The sequence below is a fragment of the Thunnus albacares genome, chromosome 17, assembly GCF_914725855.1.
Source record: "Thunnus albacares chromosome 17, fThuAlb1.1, whole genome shotgun sequence".
In the NCBI taxonomy this organism is placed as follows: domain Eukaryota; kingdom Metazoa; phylum Chordata; class Actinopteri; order Scombriformes; family Scombridae; genus Thunnus; species Thunnus albacares.
Window position 1 is genome coordinate 26,157,881 of NC_058122.1, and position 23,139 is coordinate 26,181,019.

The following is a 23,139-nucleotide window of genomic DNA, read 5'->3' on the forward strand; positions in this document are numbered from 1 at the left end:
ATTTAAAAAGCGTATATTTTTCTTCAGTGCACGTCTCTGTGCACCCAACACATGCTTGTGATTTCTCATTTTACAGAGTGTAGCAGGACTCCATCTTAGAGACTCCAATTGAACGCTCCAACCACGCATTGTTGAACTGCGGGTTCAGCAGCAGACAGGTGCTCTTGAATATTCATTGGCAGTGAGCCCTCGCAGATTCTAATCACTGTCAATATGTGTGCACTTTGCAACTGTCAACTATTCAGAAAACAAAATATGCCCCCCGCCTCAACTGCTTATGAAAATTTATGATGCAGGTAGAAAACAGAGAGTTCCCAGTATATTTAACTGAGATTTTGCACTAAGCTCGAGCAATGGATTTGTTTTCAAATAATGTGGAGTGATGGGGGAGATTGTAGTTGCAGCCTCACTTAATAGTTAATCCATGCAAATGCGTCTGTCTCCTGGTTATCTTGTTTAAATGTTCAATTTAATTGCTCAAATCCAATATGAGTGAATCCGTTGTTCAGTATATAAGTATACAGGTTAAGTGTAGTTAACTGAGGGGTTTTCTGTATTGGTGACCAAGATGCAAGAAGATTATACAGTACATAAGCACTTCTGGAGCATAAAATTATAGAAACAAGACAATTTCACTTCTGATTGTCAAAAAAGTTTCCTCTGCGCCTCAAGTCAGGTTTAATTTCCATCAGCTGTTCTTCCGCTGTCCCCCCGCAGGATGTTTTGCGTTTTCTCTCCAGGATTCCTGAGATAACTAAGGGGCTTCAGGATGTTACCGTCTTGACACTGCAGCACATCACGGCCCATCAATCTCCACCTACTCCTAGTCACACATTCCCGTCCTGTTTGTTCCATTTGAAAAGGTTAGTGTCCGGAAAAATCTTCCATGGTGCCGCGCAGACATTTGTTATGAACAACTTTTTTCGAGTTTGAGCCACACAGTACAGTTAGGTACATTTGACAGGGTCCTGCTATAGTTTCAGTTTAGATGACACAGCTGAGGATTTTACATAACAGCTGCAGTGGCGGATGTCTCTACAACCTGCCTCCTCACTAAGGAGCTCCTAACCTACTTGAGGTATGAATGCATATACCATATAGAGTCAATGATAAAGGATCAGAAAGGGAGGAGGTCGTGGTGGATGAATGAGTCAACAAAGGGAAGTAAGTTTCCTACCAACAGCCTGCATTGGTTTCTTTTAACGATGACCACAATCTTTGCCTAACAACAAAACTTTTAAGGTCTCCCATGCAGTTTTCTTCTGAACGAACAAAGTTTCTGTTTACACCGTGTATCCTTGAGGTCTAACAAACAATGCATTAATTTCCATCCAAATAGAACATTTGTTAACTCAATTTTGTAAAGTCAAGTTTGAAACTTGCAATATTTACATCTGTGTTTACTTGCAAACAGTCTCCTTCTTCACTGCCTTTGTTGTCTTTCTTGACACACCTGCTTATAGTGTGAAACCATTGGCAGGACCGTGTGTTATGTTACCTGCATGTTCTGGCAGGTGTATGTGGGCCTTTGTGTGTATGCACAAGAACAAACCAAAGAGAGGCTCACTCATAAAAAACATTTCACCATAGTAGCTACCCATCAAATCTGCACAGGGTACCTTTAACCATGTAGGTGGCAGATCAGAGAATAGGGATTTGTCCTGCAAATCAGCAAATCACTGCTTAATTGGAAGAATATCTTGTTTGTGTGTGTGAAACGCTGTCAGGTCTACAGAGCAATTTGTGTTGGAGGGTTTACAGCTTTTGAGCTTTTGTCAAAATCAGCAGGTTCAAACAGCGTCCTCCAACCAGCTGGCACAGTCCTAAAACCTCAGGACTCCACTGAACCAGGATGAGGAATACGAGGTCAGAGCCAATGCCATTGCCAGGGCTGACTGAGTCATTTTACACTCTGTCATCACTCTTATCACAATTTTACCCCCTCTTTCACTCTATCTTGATTGGTCACTCCTCTCTGGAACACGTCTGCACCCTAGAGGCTTTATCTGTGATTCCTTATCATCCCCCAACTCCGCCTATCTCTCACAGCTCTCCCCTTCCTTTTCCTTCTCTTTTTCTCACTCGCTCTTCCTTCCCATTTGTCTGTTGCTCTGTCATATTTGTCCTTCTCTATCTCCTGTAATAGAGTTGGAATTATATGTTGAAGGTAAATAGTGTTGAGGTAAAATAGATTTAGATTTCACAGAGGCCCCTCCAGGAGTACACATCCACAGCTCCCGACTTAATTATATTATTCTTTCTCGGGTACATTTTGTCATATTTCCTGGTTTTACCCTGTAATCACAGGGATGAACTTATCACTGCAGTGCATCAGTGAAGATAGCTGGACTTTACACTTTGCACAATGTCATCTAGGCTTGACACTAATTATGATATTTTCAAAGTCAGTCAGATTCACAGCAGAAGCACATTTATGCAGGCTCCATTTAAATTCTTAATTGTGCCTTACTGTTAAAAGTAGAGAGTCCGGGAATTTGGTGTATAGCCTTAGGAGCTGTTTGCCCTTGGCGATTCTTTCATCTTCAGATTTAATAGCATGAGTCAAACAGTGTTTGGTAAATTTGACTGGGGTACATCAAGAAGCTGGAGAGTTCCTTGTGCTAATATTGACCTGAAGGAGTGGGTGAAAAGGAACGTGCGGGACATGAGGATCCCTCCGAGATGGAAACGGGGACCGAATGCGGTGAACGTTGTTAGAGGACAAGCGTGTTTGACGTGTGTCCTTTGTCATTCTCGCCTTGAAAGTCACTCGTATCCAAGACTTTTCTTTGGCATCTGATTTTCATAATGAAGACTGAAAGATGTAGATTTAAACAGTTAATTTCCCAGCTTTTTACATCAAATTTGTAGTTAACACAAGAAAGGCCATTTCTATTGCCACTCTTCACCAAATAGCTGAAGAGCCTTCATGTTTAAGACTATATGAAACACATGTGTTGTAGCCTTACTGACAAAAAGTTCTTTGTGGCATGAACTCACAATATTTAGTAGTCTTGCAAGGCTAGCAGAGAGTAATTACCGGATACATTTTTCATTATTGGTACAATAACAATAATTTAATTCATTAATGTATCTAAAAGTGGTATGCCGACCACTAACATTGTGCACGTCTATTGACTGTTTTGAAAACCATGTTGTGGTGTTTCAGACTTTTGAATGTATTTTTCATTTCTTTTACTTGGTTGAAAATCGATTACCAGACTGAAAGAACTTCTCTCAGTTGTGTTGTGTAATCAATCACAGTGTGAATGTTAAGTCTACAGAGAGTTTTCTCAAAGTTTCAATATTGTTACAAGGTAATGCCATACTGATGAACTTTGGGGGAAAAAAAATATTAATGCAGACAAGATTTTCACCGTGATGGATTACACAACCCGAGCAAGTTTCAACAAACCACAAGAGAACTAATGGCTGCTTGGTAATAAAAGGTTGTTTTTTTTTTAATGTAATTTGTATTAAGGAGCTGAAACTTGCAGAAACACTTCATCATGTTTGATTTGGTTAGTTGATGCTTCCTGTTTCTATGATGTGATAACGTCCTTCCAGGGAATATGTTGACATTTTGGGAAATTCACTTAGAGAGATTTAGAGAGCATCAACACTCTAATATCTGTCCATTAAATATACACTTATAATTTAAGGCTACATAATTAAAGTGTAAAAACAAGTATTTACCCTTTTTAGGTAGAGTTATTTGCAAGACTATTTCCTTTGTAAAATGGCAAATTGTCATTTTTTTAAAACTTTGGTTTTGTGCATATTAAACAAACAATATATAATGTGTTAATTAATGAGCTTTAGAGGTGCTGAAAGCTGCATTTTGTCACCTTTGGTCAGAGCCAGGCAAGCTGTTTCCAACTGTCTCCAGTCTTTGTTTGCTGGTGGTAGTCTTATGTTTAAGGAACTATTGCTTTATGGAAAAGTAGCCGGCACATTTCTCTGTGTCGGTCATTATTCGCTATCATTACCAGGCTGTGTCAAACTCGATGTTTTGGTTGGCCGGTGAGTGTTATTACTAAATATCAGACCATTGCTTCACATCGTGAATTGTAACTTTTCGTGGATTTCTACTGAATGTAATGTTGAAAGCTCTTTGGATACTGCACACAATCGGTTAAGTGAGCTTTATTGTGGAAACCACTAGATTGTTGTTTATTTGGTTGAGGATGATCGGCAATTTTATTGGAATATTTTGAGTCACTGTTGTTTCTTTCTTGCTAAATGAAAGTTTTGGATGGATCAACATGTTAATTATGTTAAACTGAACAAAATATTTTTTAAATTCAGTGTTTCTTTGTGTTTGATTTAGTGATCTTCTGTCCCTGAATATGTGCACGTGACTTTTAATGACACATTTGTGAGTGTGTGTGTGTATGTGTGTATGACTCTCTCCAAGATTCAAAATTCACTTACCCACATTGTAGGAAATTTGGATCCACCCCATGCTGCATCCATAAAAAAACATTCCACATACATAAAAGACAGCGTAAGACAGCTACAGGGAACAAGAAACATATCTAAGAACATATGAATAAAACATACAGTCAAAACATACACTGTTGTCAAGTAGATAAAACACCTGTAATACAGAAAAAAGTACAGAAATGCACTACAACTTGAAAATAGTCAATCATCAATGGTTAAATAAAATAAAGTTCTGTTGGTTTTTATATCAATGTCATCCTTATTTCATCTCAAAAAGTTTACTGAAGTAGGGATAAAAGAGTTTTTAAATCTATTCAGTCGGCAACGTGGCACTCTAAACCTCCTCCCTGATGGCAGGAGCTGGTACTCAGTGTGGAGCACATGGGACGGGTCGGTTATTATCTTGTTGGCTTACCTCAGAACAGCCTGTTCGTAGGTGTGAGACACGGATGCTGTCTTACACCTATTATCTTCCGAGCAGTCTGCATGAGTCGGACTAGTTTGGACTCCAGTTGTACAGAGAGGTTACCAAACCAAGCTGTGATGCCGTATCTAATTAAGCTCTCAAAGACTGGCTGATAAAAGACTACCATAAACTCCTGATCAACACCGTGAACTCTGAGTCGCTGCAAGATGTGCAGATGTTGTTGTAATCTGTTACAAAGACTGTCAACACGCGTGTACCAGGTCACCGAGCTATCAATAAAAACATAGGGATATTTGTACTGTGAGATGGTTTCATCGTTTCACTCACTCCTCTAGGGTCAGACACCATCTCCTCTGTCTTTTTAACATTCAAGACCAGGTGGTTATCATCACATCATGCTACAAATCTTTGTATTTCTAAACAATACTCTGAAATGTCGCTGTCTTTCTTCATTAAACCTAAGATATTAGTATCATGTGAGAATTTAATGATGTAGTTAGTAGGGATATGACTTCTAGCCTTATTAGTGTATAAAATAAAAAGGACGGGTGAACTAACACACCGGGTGGGGGGGGCCTGTGTTCAAAGTTCAGGTTACTAAAAGAAAACCATTAACACTGCCCTGTTGTTTATTGTTGGTCTAAATCAGTGGTACCATCTAATAATGAGAGTGTGGAAATTCAACTCATCCAGCTTCCTAATTAATAGATGTGGCTGTACAGGATTAAATGCTGAACCTGAATCTACAAATAAAGACATACATAAGAAGCAGAATTCTCTAAGTGTTTAGATGTAAAATGCAGCAAGGCTGTGACGGCATTGTCTGTACCTCAGTTACACCTGTCAGGAAACTGAAAAGGATCTAGTGAACAGTTTGCTTCTATTTTCAATAGGTTGATAATGATTTCATAACTACAGAAGTCAAGGCGACTATTCTCCTAACAGCATTCTTTTTTAGGAACAGGAATAATAGAATTTTTCCAGATGAAAGGAACAGTATGTAAGTCCAAAAGACTTAATCGCTGCATGAGTTCAGCAGGAACAAAGAACCCAGAGGCCTTCCTGGGGCCGCTGCGTGAGAACAGCCTCTGGACTACATGCTGGTCGGTTGGACAATCGGATACAGGTGATATATCCAGAGCCACTTTTTTGCTCCTGTGAGAAATCAGCTGCTTCAGTCCCTGCATAGAAGTCATTTAGTTCGTTGGCCTTCACATCCTCGTTTTAAAACACTTTTTTTAGCTGGGATCATGTTCGTCATAGATTTCATAGAATGCCACAGTGTTTTTTTAGTGTTCATTGAAGAGGAGTGAGTTTCAAATTTCTCCTTCTCTTTCCTCCTGGCCTTCCGTACAGTAAATTATGATTAAGTTCTCTCAAAATATTCGTAATTTCCACGAGGTCCCCGCTCTGAAATGCATTTTTTTTCTGAACTATGCAATTTCTTTTGAAATATAGGGTTTGTTGTTTGGGTACATAGTTATTTTCTTCCGAGTTAGGTCTCTGCAGAATTTAATGTAGTCTGTAGTGGCGTCTGTTGCCTCTTCTAAGTCCAAGCTGTGAAAGAGTTCCCAGTCAGTACAATAAACCTTTCAGAGTTTCAGTGCCATCATTGCCCCAGACATATAGTATAGTTTTTATTTGTGGTTTACTGCTTTTAAGCAGAGACTTGTGGGTGGGAATTAAATGAACATAATAGTCAGAGTTGGCTAGTGGGGGTTTAGCCACGTCTTTAATGTTGCTATAACATTTATTGAGAATTCTGTTGCCACAAGTCTTGCAGTCCACAAATTGCTTAAATCCAGGTAGTGTGGCTTCAAGCTTGCAATGGTTAAAACCACCAACAATATAACAAGGTGCTTCTGGAGTGCGTTGCAGTTGTCTGTGCACACAGTCCACAATTAAGGTGGCTGCCTTTGCAGCGTTCCCACTCGCTGGGGTATAAACAACATAATTAAATTCCCTAATTCACCGGGGAGATAAAAGGGTCTGAGACTTAGACATACCAGCTCAGGGGTTGCAAACGGACTCCCTTGGTGTAAATTTGGAGCACCACTTTTGGTTGACAAAGACACAGATGCCTCCTCGCTTACTCTTGCCCAGAGTTGTCATTCCTGTTGGAGCGCACCAGAGAGAAGCCTTCCAGGGCAACGAGCGAGTCGTGCACATCTCCCCCGTAGCCAGGTTTCGGTGAATACAAGCAGGCACGAATCTCGATACTCATGTCAGACTCTGGTGTTGACTCGTAATTAGTCAACTTTGCTCTTCAGGGAACGGGCAGAATCATGGGAGGTTAGAGGGGGTCTGTTTGCTCTTCGATGCAGTAGCTGTCTCACCCCTCCATGCTTTCCTCTCTTATGCGGTCGTACCTGTTTGTTTGGGGTTCTCTCGGTGGTTGGGGAGCAGGAGGAGTTGGTCTTGGGTGTAGCGTAGAAGCACCATGTTGCTTTCCCAACACGCTGGAGTCGAGTGGCATTGTGTCATAAGTTCCCAGATGATTAAACTCAGAAACAGCACTTTCAAAAAGACCATCATCACGTACTCAATCAGTTGAACTTGTCAAGTATAAAAAAAGCTGAAACACGCATTACATTCAGCACAATCAAAACACTAACGAGACAGCAGCGTGGCAGCCGGGGTCGCAACACAGCAGCGCCACTGGGAAAAAAAAAAGTCATCAACACATAACACCTGGCTTTCCCCATTTCCTCCACTCCACTTCATTCAGCGACACATTTTACTGGCACTAAACTTACTTTTGATGATTATTCTGGCACCAAACATATTTTCATTCTTATTGAAGTGCATATATTTTAGAAAGCAGCTTGAAGTCCTCGCTCCCTAAGTTTAGTAAAGCTGTGGTTATCGTGGGTTACAGATCTGGAGACTTCCCTCATTTCCCTGTTTATCAGTCAGTTTTGGCCAAAATGACTTATTGTTATTTCCGCTACTCATTTAATGGAACAGCATTATCAAGTCTCTGTTTTTATGAGATAATGCCTGGGAAGACACTGTTCAAGGTCTGGCATGGTCTACCAGATGTCAGATTACCACAAGAAAAGGCACTGTAAATAAAAGCACAGACTGTCTCGCTGCTGCATACAACATTTTGTGATATCAAAATTATCAACTTATTACAGTCTGTTAAAATCCAATACATGGCCTTCTTGTGTGCGGTGAAAATCACCATCACCTCATCCATAAATAAAGCAAGTGAAGGCATTGTACAAAAAGAGGCTTGTCCAGTCTCCAGTGAGCTCCAATTCATTTTTTTTTTTTTTCCCTCTCCAGAGGCGAGTCACAGCTTACATCATCTTATGTTTGCTCCATGTTGTCATTCTCAGCACATTTCATAATGGATGAACATATTTCCTTCGTATACAGGAAAGCGCTGATAATGAGAGTTATCGTTCTTTAGAATTTGTACCACTGATGATAATGGACTTCATTATGTCCCTCTTCCAGTAAGCTGTCACCCTGAACAAATTTAAATTAGCCAGCCCAGAACAGATCTTACACCAAGATTATTTCCATTCAAGGCACCATTTGGAGCTGTTTTGATTCCCTTTAATACAGGACTTTTCACTCCAGCAAGCAGCAGCCCTGTTTATTTGACTGTCACAACATTATAAATTACTGGCAGCTTTCTAAGCAATGACAAGAGGGGAAGAAAGTCACCTAGAGCCAGCCACGGCTAAGAGAATGGGCTGATGTGAAGGCTGCTGGCTCACTAGCTCCAGAACAGTGCAAGGTGGGGTCTTGGGCGAGGGACCCTGAGGGAACCATGTGGTGGAAACCAAACTGTGACTCATTCAATAAAGTTAATTAATGATATTTTATACATAATGAGGGTCGGTCTCCCATGTGGTCTGCTAGCAGGTTGAGTTCATGGAAAGCCAGCAGTTTTGTTGCAGCTGCAGGGACCATCCTGGAAACAAAACAAGGGTTGCAACACATCGGGTTGTGTTAAGGTCATTTTTGTAATGACTTTGTCTTTTTGAAGTTCGCTTTTTCCTTGACATAAACCGCTAATGTTCTTCGGTTAATGGATCAACTTCTGACAGAGCTATATTAAGAATTACTAACACGTTCACCAATCAGTGAATTTTACATGTTTTTAACCATGTTTTTTAAATCACTGCATTACAAACATGTAGGTCTATAAATAGTGAACACAATTTATTGCTATTTTTTAAAAAATTCTAATGATTTGATTTTCAATGAGAATGAAACGTAGTTATAATGATACCCATTAGACAACCAGCAGGTGACTGGAAGCATAAGATGAAAACAGAATCAACACAATGCACAAAAAAAATCAAAATATATCCGTTATTAATTACTGTGTGTACACAAAGCAAGACAGTGTCTTAAAATTATAATTCAACATCAGTCAAAGCAACAATGTTAACAAAACAGAAGAAAAAAAAACAGACATCTGTGCAAAGTTCAAATTAATCTTATGCAGACACATGTTTGTATTGCAAATATAGCAACGCTGGCATACACCATTAAAATAAGGCTGCCAGTTACAAATAAAAAAAATTCCCTTTTTCATAAAACATCCATATTTCTCAGTTAGTTCAGTACTTACTTGCACAGACAATAAATAACTATGATGCACTTTATATCACATCATTTCTTACCTAGATGGGGTTTGGTGCTCCTCTTCACGGATGACATCAATTAGTCAATTCTTATTTTGACATGAACCAAAATGTTAATTTTCCACATTTATTAGATTTATTTGTGGAGGTATTTAAAGGTTTTAATCCCATTTGAATGTTTGATCAAAATGTTGATATAAAACCTTGACTTAAATGACATCACATGACTGAAAACTATTTTATTAATGACAATATAAGAAGCCTATTTGTAGAAAATAACAGTTGAAATTACAAGCTGGGTCTCAAATCACATACTTCTGTTAGTACACTTTCATGTAGTACACCGTGTACACTATGTATTACTGGCGTAGTGCGTAAAGTTTGACAGGGTAGTGTTGTCTCAAATCAAACACAGCCGTTGTGCACATACCGGAAATGACAATCGCAAATTAGCATTAGGTAGCATTAGCATTTGTGCTATCATATCATTACAGACTGCTAAATTAACCCTAAAAACATACTGATGGCTTATATCCGACTACAGTATAGTGGTGCTTAGTGCTAAAAAACACATGTATAACTTACATTTGTATAATGCGGCGATGTTCACTGTAGTTACAACGTATCCGGCCGCCATTTCCAGTTTGAAAAGTGGTCCCTCCCCTTCCGCTACGTAGCCAAGATGGCGACCATTGAGGGCGAGAAGCGTCCTTAGTTCCACACTCAACTTTTAGACCGTTTTGAGTGCACCATCTGGGTACTCACACTGCACTGCATTTCCCATACTTCTCAGTGTGAACGCACTCATGCGCTCAAAATGTTAAATGTAAGTACAGAAGTATGCGATTTGAGACACAGCAACATTCTTATATCATCTTGATGGCGGCATTGAAAGCTTGTCAAACTAACTAAGGACTCGGTAACTAGTTACTGATACAGTTGCGACATGATTGGGGCCATGGATTGTGATGCAGAAGCCATTGTTTTGATGCCACTATGTTGAGCAACAGACAGTTTTTATCCCCTGCAGTAAGGCCAAAGAGAAAGCAAATCACACAGAATACAGCAAGGCAACATCCTTGGAATCAAGTTTCATGGGAAGTCTAGTAACTATTAAAAACACCAATCATGTACATCTGTCTTGTTCTATTCTAGCTTCTTTTTATTTCCGAATATAACACTTTTTAATTGTATTTAAATGTCTTTTTACATCACCTTGTGTTGCTTTTATATTCTGTCTTGGTGCCTTTTATGCTTTATGTAAAGCACTTTGAGTTGCCTTGTTGAAATAAACTCGCCTTGCCTTGCCTTACATCATTTTCTCATTTGTTTTTACAAATTATACTGAAGTATTATAATAAATTTGACAAGAATAATGTTAATGCTTTAAAGTGTCTCATGACACATCCGTAAAGATGCGAGCTGTGCAGCCTCTCACAGCTTAAAATACAGGGTTGAAGGTTAGTCCCTGACAGAGGAGCGGACATGCTCAGAGAAAAATGAACTGGATTTGTGACATGGCCAGTTACTGAGAACAAGAACAGAAAGTAACACATCAAGCTTACATCCTTTCCAGCAGTTTAACCCCTTCTTTCTGAGAAAAAAAGATGTTTACAACAGGAGGTGTACACACTGCAACAAACAAACAAACAAAAAAAGAATACAGTCACGCTTCTCCACATTTCCCTGTTTATCCCTTCTTGTGGGCCTTGGAGTCAGATTCACTGCCAGTTTGTGCTTCTGATTAGCATTTTTTCAGCTGTATTGACTGATGGTGAAACTCCAGGCTGGCTTCCCTCGAAAAGGTGTAATAAACAGAACCTGGGAGGCTGCAGCATCTGCATTAACACCTTGCCGGGACTGTCTCCTAGGGCCCGGGAGTCGAGGATAGTGCCTTCCCTTCACACCTCGTTACTCCTGTTCCCTCCCGTGACCTTTCCCTGCAGGCAAACACGCACCCCATGAGACGGCAAGCCAATCAGTACCCCCTCTTCCATCCAGCCCCGCCCTTCACAACCCTTCCTCTTTGCCTCATTCCCCTCTTCCTCTGGCCCAAAACACAGTGTCGCTGCAACTGTCATAGACTCTTTTGCTGAGTGGTATCATTGTCGCTTGGCCCCATCATTGTCCTCCACTCTATCAGTCAGTGCTGTTTACGTTCAGGTGATTTTTGCTTTGAATCGCTCCAGCGGAAACTGATGTGACCTTGAAGAGAATGTCTGTGTCTTTCAGACCTGAAGAGGAAGGAGAACGCTCTTTGAAAGTCTTGTCTTTCATGTCACTAATAGACAGGAGGCTGTCTGAATGATGTTTTTTTTTTTTTCTTCTTCTTCTTTTTGACCAGTCATTACAAAGATCAGGATGGGCTTGAATGCATCAAGCCTTGGAGAGTGAAAATGGAGTTCTCCAGGTGAAAGGAAAACGGGCCCTCTGGCAAGATTACGTGGTTTGTCTTTGATGCTCCTGGCTTGACACGGGGAGCTCACCTTGACTGGGTCATTTATTCAGACACACACTAAGTCACCTGGCACTGGGAGGCTGAGAGACAATTACATTTAGCCTTCATGGAGCAATGATGCCAGGGCACCAGAAAACATCTATATTTTAAACTTTCAATGGCCTGTCGCAGCTTGAGTCGTGATCCAAAATTAAATAATTTTCTTTTTTTTGCCTTGGATAGAAAATTAAAATTGGCTCTGCTCTCAGGTGTAATTAATTCTCAGTTAATGTTCCTTCTCAAAGCTAATCAAAACAACAAACAGCTTTTTTTTTTTTCACAGTCAGACATATTTTCCCAAATAGTAAGAGAAAAAGTGAAAAGAAGGCGTGAGAAACATGTAAATGTTACAGAGGCAACGGCTAGATGGCACTGCCCTTCCCCTTAGCCCTTCTACCCTCCGAACAAACCATCCCAACCTGACCTAGGACGTCTGCAAGTCTCACACCATAAGATGAGTTGCAAACTGCAGTGTGGCGAGTCAGAGCACAGAAAAACCCTGTTAATTGGTCCAGTCTGGCTGGCCCCTGTCAGACGAGGCCTTTCATGGCCTTTTCATGGGTTTCTCCAGGGAGAACTGAGGAGGCTGCCTGTAATGAGGCACCGCACCTGGTTGCAGAGGGGGGAATCAGGAGGGTCACTCGTGGGCAATTAGGAAGAAATAATGAGAGCTTTCTCTTTCTCTCTGTCTCTGTTTCTACCCCCCTTCCACCCCCCTTCTCTCCCCCTTCTCCTCTCTTCCTGTTTCCTGTGAGGACGGTGGCTTATCAGGTAACTTTTTAGGGGGGTGATCCCATGAGAGGCAGCTTGAAGCCAAAAGTAGCACTGCGAGAAGAGAGTAATAGCATGGCAGATCTTCGACAAATATGCACAAAAACAGCATTCGCCGCCATGCTGTAGCTCTGTTGACCAATGTTGTGGAAATATTCATAAGAAAGAGGCACATGGAGACGTAAAGAAAGCATTAAACATTGTTACTTGTTGAAGCAGTTGTAGACACTGTACAGTCCATCACATCATCAGTAACAATTATACAAATGTCCAAACACAAACAAAAATACAATCATCTTGTGTTTCTCTAAAGATTGTGAACCCAAACTAGACAGCTTTATACCTCTTCAGAAGCAAAGCTAAAAACAGTCTGGTCCCTAAATGGACACTTCCACAAACCGTTACACCCTCTTACAAACAAGTATGGTCTCTAAAACAGTAGCTTAAGACAAAGATATCTCTAGCTAACCCTAAAGGTCAGCAAGCAATCCTCAGATAGAAACAGGTTCAAGAGTTTAACCAGCCTAGGAGTAGGATTTCTTCACCAACATGTATCCCCAAAATGACAATGACATTACATCACATTCAGTTGATAACAAACATTAACTCTTTAGTTTGAAAACATTTGTAACATATATACAAAAGATTTATAAAATGATAACCTACTATTCAATTTTCTTTCACACCAACAGCGGCGGCAAGCAGAGTGCAAAACTTGAAAAGACGGTTGTCAAAATATGCTGGACGTGACACCTATCCTGAGAAATATCGAAGTGACACTTGATATGTAATCAAACGAGCTGAATCTGCATAAAACCTTGCTATCATAACAGACATGTTGTGAGTGCCCAAGTGCTAAAATGAGATACTATATCTTAGCTTGTTCGGTTCATTATACAGTTCATTATACAAGGCCAAGATGAGATGCTATATCCAAGCTTGTATACAGTTCATTATACAGAACCAGTTTCTCCATCACTCCTGGGACTCCAGTTTTGATGTAGCTCGTGTTGGCTACTGCAGCTCCTTCCTGGCTGCTCCTGTCTGGAGACAGATTTCCACTTCTTTGACAGAGATTGATGTGCTGCCTGTCCCCCGGCTGTAATAGCACTCAATATCCACTGCACTTAATATCCAAATGGCACCGAATCAAAATCACCACCGGTCGGGGTGAAACACCTCGGCTAAGTGCAGCGTCTTATTTACATGCACAGAGCTGGTTCATTTTTTTTTTTAGGGTTGGAAAGGTGATCAATAATTTACTTGTAGGTAAATGCCTTATATGTGTGAAATTGTCCACACATCTCCAAGAATAATGGAGAAGTATTTGCATTGCAATACAGATGGTTAAGAGTTGTTATTAGCTGAAAAGAGCCATAAAAATTGATTAAATATCTAATTGAAATTGTACAGGGAGGTGAATCCTTTTGTTGTGCATTTACGGCTAAAAGGAATGCGATTATGTTGAGAGAATATATTAGTTTTGCCTGTTTAGATGTAAAAAAACCCCAACAAAAAACAGAATACAGGCCAAAAAGGATCATTCTTCCTTTTGTGCAGCCCTAACATTTAACATTACATCAAACTGTGAGACCCAGAAACTAAAATCGTCATTAAGTCGTACCACTTCCCTCTACTTTAATGATAATTACAGATTCTCTCTCTACAGGCTGCTTTTACTGCTTTAGCATAGTGTTGAAAAAAAAACCCTTTTGAATACATTTGTTTTCGAGGAAAACTAAGCCACAGTGGGTTGAAATGTAGCTGTTGCCCTTTTCTGTGGACAGATCAGACATTGAGCTTGAAGGAGAAAAGAGTAGGAGCAGAGTTGTACTGGTGTTTTGCAATTAGTTTTTTTTTTGTTTTGAAGTAGTACGATAACACTGATGGCATGACAGATTTGGGTTAGGAGCCAGACCTTGTTTTGGATCTTGCTGTTTTTGCCTTTGGAGAAAGGGCCATAAATGTTACAGCAGTAGTGGAAATCCCTGCCTGGTAAAAGCTCCATCTGTGCACATGAGCGGCAGCCGAATGTGTGCGGGGTAGTAAAAAATGAATGAGAGGATTGTGAGATGGCTCAGGGAGTCTGTTATGTTGATAGATAGATAGTTTATTTGTCCTCAAGGAGGAAATTCTTTTCCACAGTAGGTGCATACATAACACAAACAAGTTAAGACATACAAAGTTATACAGAGTTATACAAAACACAGGATTTACACTTAATTACAGGGTCGCACAGCGGACAAACACATGGAAAAGGGAGGTTACTTATTTAAGGCTCGTATGTCTGTAAGAACAAAGCTAAAACAGGCCTTTCTGTACATGGGTAGTCTATACCTGCAGCCAGAAGGAAAGGAGGGTAAAGTGCTGGTAGAGTGGGCGGTCTGGGTCATGTGTGATTGTGAGTGCTTGATAGAAAATGTAAAGTGCTATAGTCATGGATGTAATGTAGAATGATTGTCTGTCTCCCCTGTTTATTTGCCAGCGTAAGGGCTGTAATGGAGACAAATGCTCGTCTGAGCCTGTGAACCCGCTGCTTTGGCAATCTGACTCCTCGGTATATATGTGGCTGTTCAGGCAGCCTGGACCGAGAGGACTGTGTGAAGGCAGGTAAAAGGTCCTCATGTGACTAACCTGGGTTTTATGCCTTAATGACTCCTTGTTACTCTCATAGTTATTTCCCAATTGCCACCAGCAATTCCACCCTCTGTGTCCATTAGATGCAGCTAACATGGATCAATATGTGATGCAATTTCCCTGGGGAATGAACGAGACTTCTTTAGGGTGGCTGGCCCACTGTCTCCCCCCTCTTTTTTCACTCTCATGCTCATACCTCCCCCACTCTCTCTCTTCCTCCTCGTGTTTTACGTGCCACACTGAGTAAATCTAAGGTTGGTATTGCAAAGACAAAAGGAGATTTTCCTCAATCATTTATCTAAGTGAGGTAAAATTCACCAATGACAGGAAACACTTTGTTGCAGCAGCTAAAACAGAAACCTGTCACCCAGGTCTCTCTAAGGCAGATGAAGAATGAGTCATCACCAGTCCAACACCCACCCAATAGCGAGGCTGGCACTCAGCATGCCAGCAACATCATCTGCCTTACAAGGGATGTTGCCCAGCTATTATCTTTGAACAATGAGACATGGTTTGCTAGTATTCGATTTTGCAAAGGTCAACATCATTTAGCCCCTGGAGTAAAGTGTTGTTTTCATAATGGATATGCCCTAGATTATGCACAGACACAACATAGTCCGTACAGTCTCAGTGCATTAAGCGCAGAGAGCAAAAGCACATTAGACAGCAAATGCATACCTTCATTAATAGAACTCTAAAAGTCGCTCCCTTTATTAGTTTTGTGTCATGATATTTTACCGCAAACTGTGTTATTCATTTGGCCGCTAGGAATGTCATTAATAATTAAAGTAATGTTCAGTTGCAGAGGCTGTTAAAAGATGCTTTTCATGTACCTGGACCTCTTTACTTGGTGATATGTCAAGGCTCCACATGTATTGCTGACTTGTGTTTCCATGACAACGTTACTCTAGTTCTAATTTTCAAATATCACAGTCTGGGGACCCGGTTTCGACCATGATGAACATCAAGATAATTAAAAGAAAATACCAGTGTTATTGAGTTTTCATCATTTTCAGGACTACTTTAATCCAATGTCTAATGTTAACCCTTGACATGCTTCCTGAAACCTGGAAAAAGTCAACAGCTCTTCTGGGAATAAACCTGAAGTTTTCTTTGCTCTATCTTAAATAGTTTAATACTGGTCGACAAATACAGTATTATCTTTAAAACATCAGTGACCCAAAGCGCAACCTTTCCTACCATAACTGACCCTGCTACTTTTCCCAAAACCCATAAACTTTATGTGCATATTTCAGCGCCCTCAACTGCTCAGACAAGTACAAAGAACTGCGGGGACAAAGAACCTCTGCACCCTTCACGCAGGAGGATGTATGCTGTCAACTGAAAACATGCAAACTAGGCAAGGCCCCAAGTCCCAGTGGAATTCAGCCAATGGTGATGGCAGTCGGTGGCATAAAGCTCTTCTTTGAATCTTACAGAACTACAGGAGTACCTATATCTTTTTGGGGAACACTGACCATTGTATCTGTGCCCCACCACTACACAATGTTGTTTACTTACAAAAGCCATCTTTTAAAGAAACTTTTCCATCGCAATTTCCTCCCAATCCTCATTTACTGGGTACATGGTTTTTCCACAAACAGTACACAAGTATGGCCTTGTTCAAACAAACATTAGCCAACTTATTCTATGAGGCCACTACATTGACGCAGTGGGGATGCACATGCAAAGGACTCCAGCAAAAACATGCAGGTCATTTGGAGAAAAAATAAATAAATACAATCACCATCCGGCAATGCACTATGTGGGTTCTTCAAATTTGGCATTCTGGGTATATTACTGTATATTGGCATATAAGGTGAAGAGAGTAACTCTACTGTTTACTTTGTAATCATTGCAAAGAAGGATAAATCGATTGAGACTGTGATAACTTTCAATTACGAGCTGTAGAATCCAGTGTTTTGGCATCTGATAAGCCTTCAAACTCATTGATTTACTTCTCAGTCTAGTATTCCTGCATTGTATTTCCTCATCTCATTGGTACTTTAAACGGGTACCCAACCCAATTTGTATTGCACTCCTATAAAATGTTCTGACTCGCAATGGATAGTTTTTAAAAAATATCAAAATTAATACAGCAGACCCAGAGATATTGTCTGTTTTTATTCCATGTGTTCATCTTCCTCGACAAAAATCTTTGCCTACTTTAACCGCAGTGCTGCAAGATTCAGGTATGTTATGCTAGTAGCGGCTAATGTAGCCTTGAGCCATTAACCTCGAGCAGAGATGAGGAGCGGGCTACAAAGAACTTGTAGTTCTTCAGCCAGACAGACAGACACTGACTCAAACACTGGAGGCAATTTATCAGATTATCAGATTTCACAGAGCTCCCTCTGGAGCCATAAAAGGTTTTATACAACTTTTTCACATGCAGTATGAAGAAGTAAGCCTACTCCTCAAGACCTTTAAACAGACTTTAATGTGTAAAATTGATAGAGTTCCCCTTTAAGCAACACGGTCGCACCTAGGTAGCCCGTTGTTTTATGCAGTGCTTTTTAAAAAAACACAAAAAACACAAACGTACATTCGTAGTTTTCTCTGCAAAGTTCACACAATTTTAAACAATCATTCCTGATTTCCTTTTTAAAGTTACACTTGGTCTGGTGTCATGTAAACTCATTGATTCATTCAGTTTGTCCGGTAGAGGCTTTGTAATGATGGGAAATATGGAGTGCTCCATTTGAATGTTCCCTCGCGGAGGTAGTTTGCAGCTTTTCTCAAGGTTAATTGTTTCATGACAACAGATTGTAAATGCAAAACGCAATGTTTACAAGGCAATGGACCACATTTTTTCTCCAGTCCTCACTGTCACGGGTCAGTGATTTTCTGTGGGCTTTAGGTTTTGTAGTTAGCGCCCTGTAGCAGTTGAAAGATGTGCATGGTGCAGTGGGTGATCAGAAAGTCTGAAATTGGCCCAGAGAGAGCACCGCGTCAGAAAAAGACCACAACATTGAAGAGAAAGAAATGGAAAATGCCTTCCCCTGCTGAGTGAATGAATACATGAGTTTCTCTGTGAACTTTTGGTCGTACTGCTTGAATCACAACATCAGCAAAAAGCACTCTTAACAGTCTACAGGTTTCTAAAGGGTATAATAAAACAGGAAGGGTTATTTATTTCAAAATGCATAGGTTATAGTGAGGTATTCATAAGAAATATCAGTGTGAAAGCAGAAGGAGAAAAACGTTAACATCTTCACTTGTCCCATTGTTAAATTTGTCCGCAGGGAGATATTTCTGTCACCCTTTCTATGTTGATTCAAAAGGATGTCGGAAAGAGACTCCCCCCATGTCTTTAATCAACACACAATGTTATCATCCGCCGGTCCTGGCCCAGCATTTGTTTCTGTGACTGCTTCACGACTGTGCCGTGGCAACTGAATGGCACCATTTCTGAGATGAAAGAGCAGTGGTGCAAATGTCGTAAAAACAGCAGAAAAGACGAGGCAGACAAAGAGAGAGAGAATGAAAGGGAGGAGACAAAAAGGTTCAGGATCTGAAGGAGAGACATCAGTATGTGTGGGCAGTGTTAAATAATTTACTCCTTCCTGATCAGACCCTGTTTAATTAGCCCATGTTCCTCCGATTTAATCAGGCCCTCTTGGTTGGGGTGTTGGGCTATGAACTGTGAGGGGCAAGGAAGCATCATATGTTCGCCTGCTGTGTGATCACAGCGGGGCCTCAGGTAGAGGACACGGGGACACGTCCTGCCGGCTGACTACGGTTATTGCTAACAACGCTAACAGGGCACAGCAGCAGACCCCAGTGACTCCTATAGGCCTGCTAACAGGCTGGCTTCACTTAACCAGAGTTGGCCTTCTAATTACGCTCCTCTAAACATGTTATACAATTATCTTTGTAGTGATTGTGCACAGATGTGCATTGGTCAGGCGTCAGACCCAGAGTTATCCTTCTGTCCCTTTTCTTGGGATTAGTGGCAGCATATTTTGAACTTGGATCTTTCTGGAAAAGATGGCAGAGAAGTCGGGGTGCATCTAAGTATTGTGTTGCCCAAGGCTAGTTTAGAGAAACTGTGAGCTGCTAGAGGATCCAATTACACCCCTATCCCCAGTAAAAAAAAAAAAAAAAATTGTCTGAAATCACACCTGATGGCCCACTAGCTTACCATCTAGTGGCTTGAAAGCCACTAGATGGTAGTATGGAAGTCTTTGTACAAATCAATTTTCTGAAAAAGGGGTCATGATACAAAAAGAAAGGTTGGACAAAAGTCCAGGTGACCATCTGTGTCCTTTGGTAAAAGACCATGTTCTCTTTTTTACCACAAAGTGAAGAAATTGACTCGTTTTTTTTTTTTTTTCTCACACTGTAGGATAGACACGAATCTGCCGGTGGAGGACATTGAATTTGTATTAAGCTGCACTCCCACGACGTGCAGCCTGTGCTGAGGTACACACTTTGGTTTGTGACATGCAGAGAAGGGGGAAAAGAGACGACGACAAGGAAGAGGAAGAAGCAAGGGGGAACAGAAGTGTAGAGTCCCGCTGAGGTAATTTGCCTTGGGTCTTATAGAGTTTACTCGCACTGCTGGCGGAGTCATATGCAGGCTGATACGGGAAAAAGAGAAGATGTGGGAACAGCATGAGAAGCCAGCAGAATCACAAGTGTTGTGGCTTTACCTCATAGCTTCAGAGAAAATAAGAAAGAGCGAGACGGAGGGGAAGGCTGGGAGTAGAGTAAGGTTTAACTAATACTCAAACAAAGGTAACAGAGCATGTGCGCACAGGCACATGCGCGCACACTGTCATCATCAATGCGTCTGGGAAAACTAAGGCCAATTTTCATGGGAGCGTAGCAGTTTTGAGCACACATAAGCACCTGTGACACCTTTGGCAGTGCCAAGAGCCCACACATCAGCTGGCATTGACAGCATGGCTGGCACATGCCTGAGGAGCTGGAAACTTCCCCTCTGTAATTGCATCCCATGTCAACCTGTGACAAGTCAAGCTCAACCAGCACGGGAGCTCACTAATCATTGGCCAGACCTCCTCCACCTCTTTTACCCTCTTGTTCCCCACCTACCCCTCGCTTTCACCCCGCTCAACACACTCCCACTCAAGCTATCTGGCTCCCGTCTTTGTTTCTGTATCTGTTGGAGTAGCACCCCGGAGCAAGCCATTACATCTTTAACTCAGCACCTGATGCCATCAGCATGACTCAACAGTCAAAGCAGCTCTGTCTCATTAGTCCTCTTTTTTTTTTTTTTTTTTAAAAAAGAAAGAAAAATCTGTTAATTTAGACATTTTCCATTTATTCCATCTGTTATTCTCACTGACACATTTTACTCGTTTTATGTTAATTGCAAAAGTATTTGTTAAAATGGGTGCCGTGATGAAAATATAATAGTCTACTCCTGCCGAACTGCTGGCTGGAGCTTTTTCACACCTCCCGTGAAAAGTCGGAGTGATTCTGATACAGTCGGTTACCAGACACATTCTAGCAGTGTACTTTTGTGATTTAAGACGAGGAGGCGATTCGTAACAAGTTTATATGCGTGACAGCAAGTTTGTACAAGTCTGTGCAGCGGAAAGTCCTTTTGATCTTTGATAAGAGATATCAGTGTGTGTGTGTGTGTGTGTGTGACCACATCTCTGATCTTTGGGTGAGTGGTGTGTGTGTGTGTGTGTGTGTGAGTGAGTTAGAAAGAGAATGACATGGTGCTAGTGCCTCCTGCCTCCTACAGATTGAGGTGAGAGCAGCCAGGTGGGGCCCGGTCGTGTCTGTGTGCCACAGTAACTGGATGTGATGGGTGGCCTCTGGGGATCTCTGCCTTAGAAGTGCTAAACGAGCGAAGCAGAGCAATCACACTGTTCCTGTGTCTGTATACCTCTGTGTGTGTGTGTGTGTGTGTGTGTGTGTGTGTCGCAAGCCCACACACACCTATATATGATAGTCAGTTTGCTTTCCTGTTGCTACCGGCTCTGTGTAGGTATGTGTGTTTGCTATAAAGGACACTGCATTTATCCCTGGACTAAATATAAGCTCCACGAGGTGGATAATAAGATACAAAAAAAGCCTTTAAAGTATTAAATGTTGCCAGGTAACAAGCCTTTTAAATAACAAATGCACAAACATGGCTGCTTCAGGTCAGTGCGGTGATGCTAAGTGCTGCAGACGGTTCACATGCGGTGGAGCTGTAGCGCTGCTCCAATAGCAGGACTCCAGGCACAAGGGTGGTGACAAGACACTAGTTACAGTTTAGAGATTGTGACCCCACCCTCCTCTATGCACCTCCACCCCCATGTCTCAATGTGATTGTTAGCCTGAAGCCCCTGAAAGGGCAAAGCACCCCCATCCACCCGTTCATTAAACAAATGGAATTGACTTAATTCAATTAAGGAGTAAAAATGTTCCTCCCGTGAGAGGAGGTGGTGTTTGTGTACATTCTGCGTTTTGCAGCCATGTGTGTCCCCCGTGCGTGCTCGCACATACATTACACATGCAACCTGCAAAATGAGCTCTCATGCATATGAAAACAAAACAAATGAGCGTGTGTCACGGGTTGCGTTCTTGCCGGGGGGGCCGACCGAGGCCCCAAGTGGTGACACCGCAGAGGCCTCCGGTAGCACCGGGGCCCCCGCGGCAGCTCCGCCCACTCCCTTGTGCGCCGCCCGAGCCGAGGTGAATGCCAAGGAGTCTCCGAGCCACTCCATCAAGCAACCCTCCCCCCCCACCCCCCACCCCAGGGGAACACCAGCCAATGAATTACAGATTAGATCATTGTTACAGGATCATAACAGTGATCTAATTGCCAATTTCTCTTTTTAATTGAATTTGGTGGAGTGAAGAGGACGGAGATAGGATTCCTGGGACTTTGTGTGGAGCTGATTGGAGTCAGTCCGCTGTTGACCGGGCACGACGGTTAATGAGGGAAAAAATATCGGAGCCTGACATTCGGCTGCAAACTGGGCGTTGCCTGCAGAAACGTCAGGCCTAATATCCTTGACAGTGCTTCTTGTTCTGACTGAATCTGGTTTTGGGGACGTTTAGGGTGTTGGCCAACTGGAATTAGTTGCATTTTATTGACTGCATTATGAATCTCAGTTAAAGAATATCAGTGTAACTGGGTCACACCCCGTCGCTTGTTGATAATCTTGATTTTCTTTTTCTAATTATATGTTTGTCTTCAATTTTCTACATGAATATAACAGTCATTTCCTTGTCTTTTTGTTTCCCTGCTGCTCTCTGACCTGGGACGAGTTAATTGCAGTTTGTCTGTGTGTCTCTCCGTGCCCCCACCTCCAAAAACTCTCCATCCTCAGTCTGACCATAAATGAGCTCCACAGTGTTGTCTGATTATAGCTTGGTTAAATTAGATGAGATAAGTTAGCCCACATCTTCTCCACAGCCTTTGCTTGAGAGCTGACAAGCCCAATACATCTGCCATGGCTATGGTAATTGAGATGGGGAGGGGAAGGGTGTGTGTGTGTGTGTGTGGATGAGGGGGGGGTTTGCTGGTAGTGAGATGTGGAGGAGTGGTTTGTGTGTATGTGTGTGTGTGTGTAGAGGCGTGTGAATAGGAGGGGGAGCTTCCTCTGTCTCTTGTTCCTCAGTACCTGTCATTGATGAGGAGCCAAGGAGAAGCTTCAGCTTGAAGCTGTCATCGGCCCTCTGAATCTGTCTGCCTCACTCTATCATCCCTCCCTCCTCCTTCCTCAATCTCTCTCTCTTTCTCTCTCTGTTTCGCTCTCTCTCTCTCTCTCGCTCTCTCTCTCTCT

General features: G+C 41.7%; 1 protein-coding gene across 1 annotated transcript in view; it reads left to right on the forward strand.

The window, feature by feature from the left end:
* LOC122966727 (RNA binding protein fox-1 homolog 3-like) overlaps positions 1–23,139 on the forward strand; it is a 526,578-nt gene that overhangs the window by 110,094 nt on the left and 393,345 nt on the right. The window contains exon 5 of the mRNA XM_044331033.1: positions 19,734–19,910. The gene's annotated coding sequence lies outside the window, so the exon portion shown is untranslated. The remainder of the gene's footprint in view (positions 1–19,733; positions 19,911–23,139) is intronic.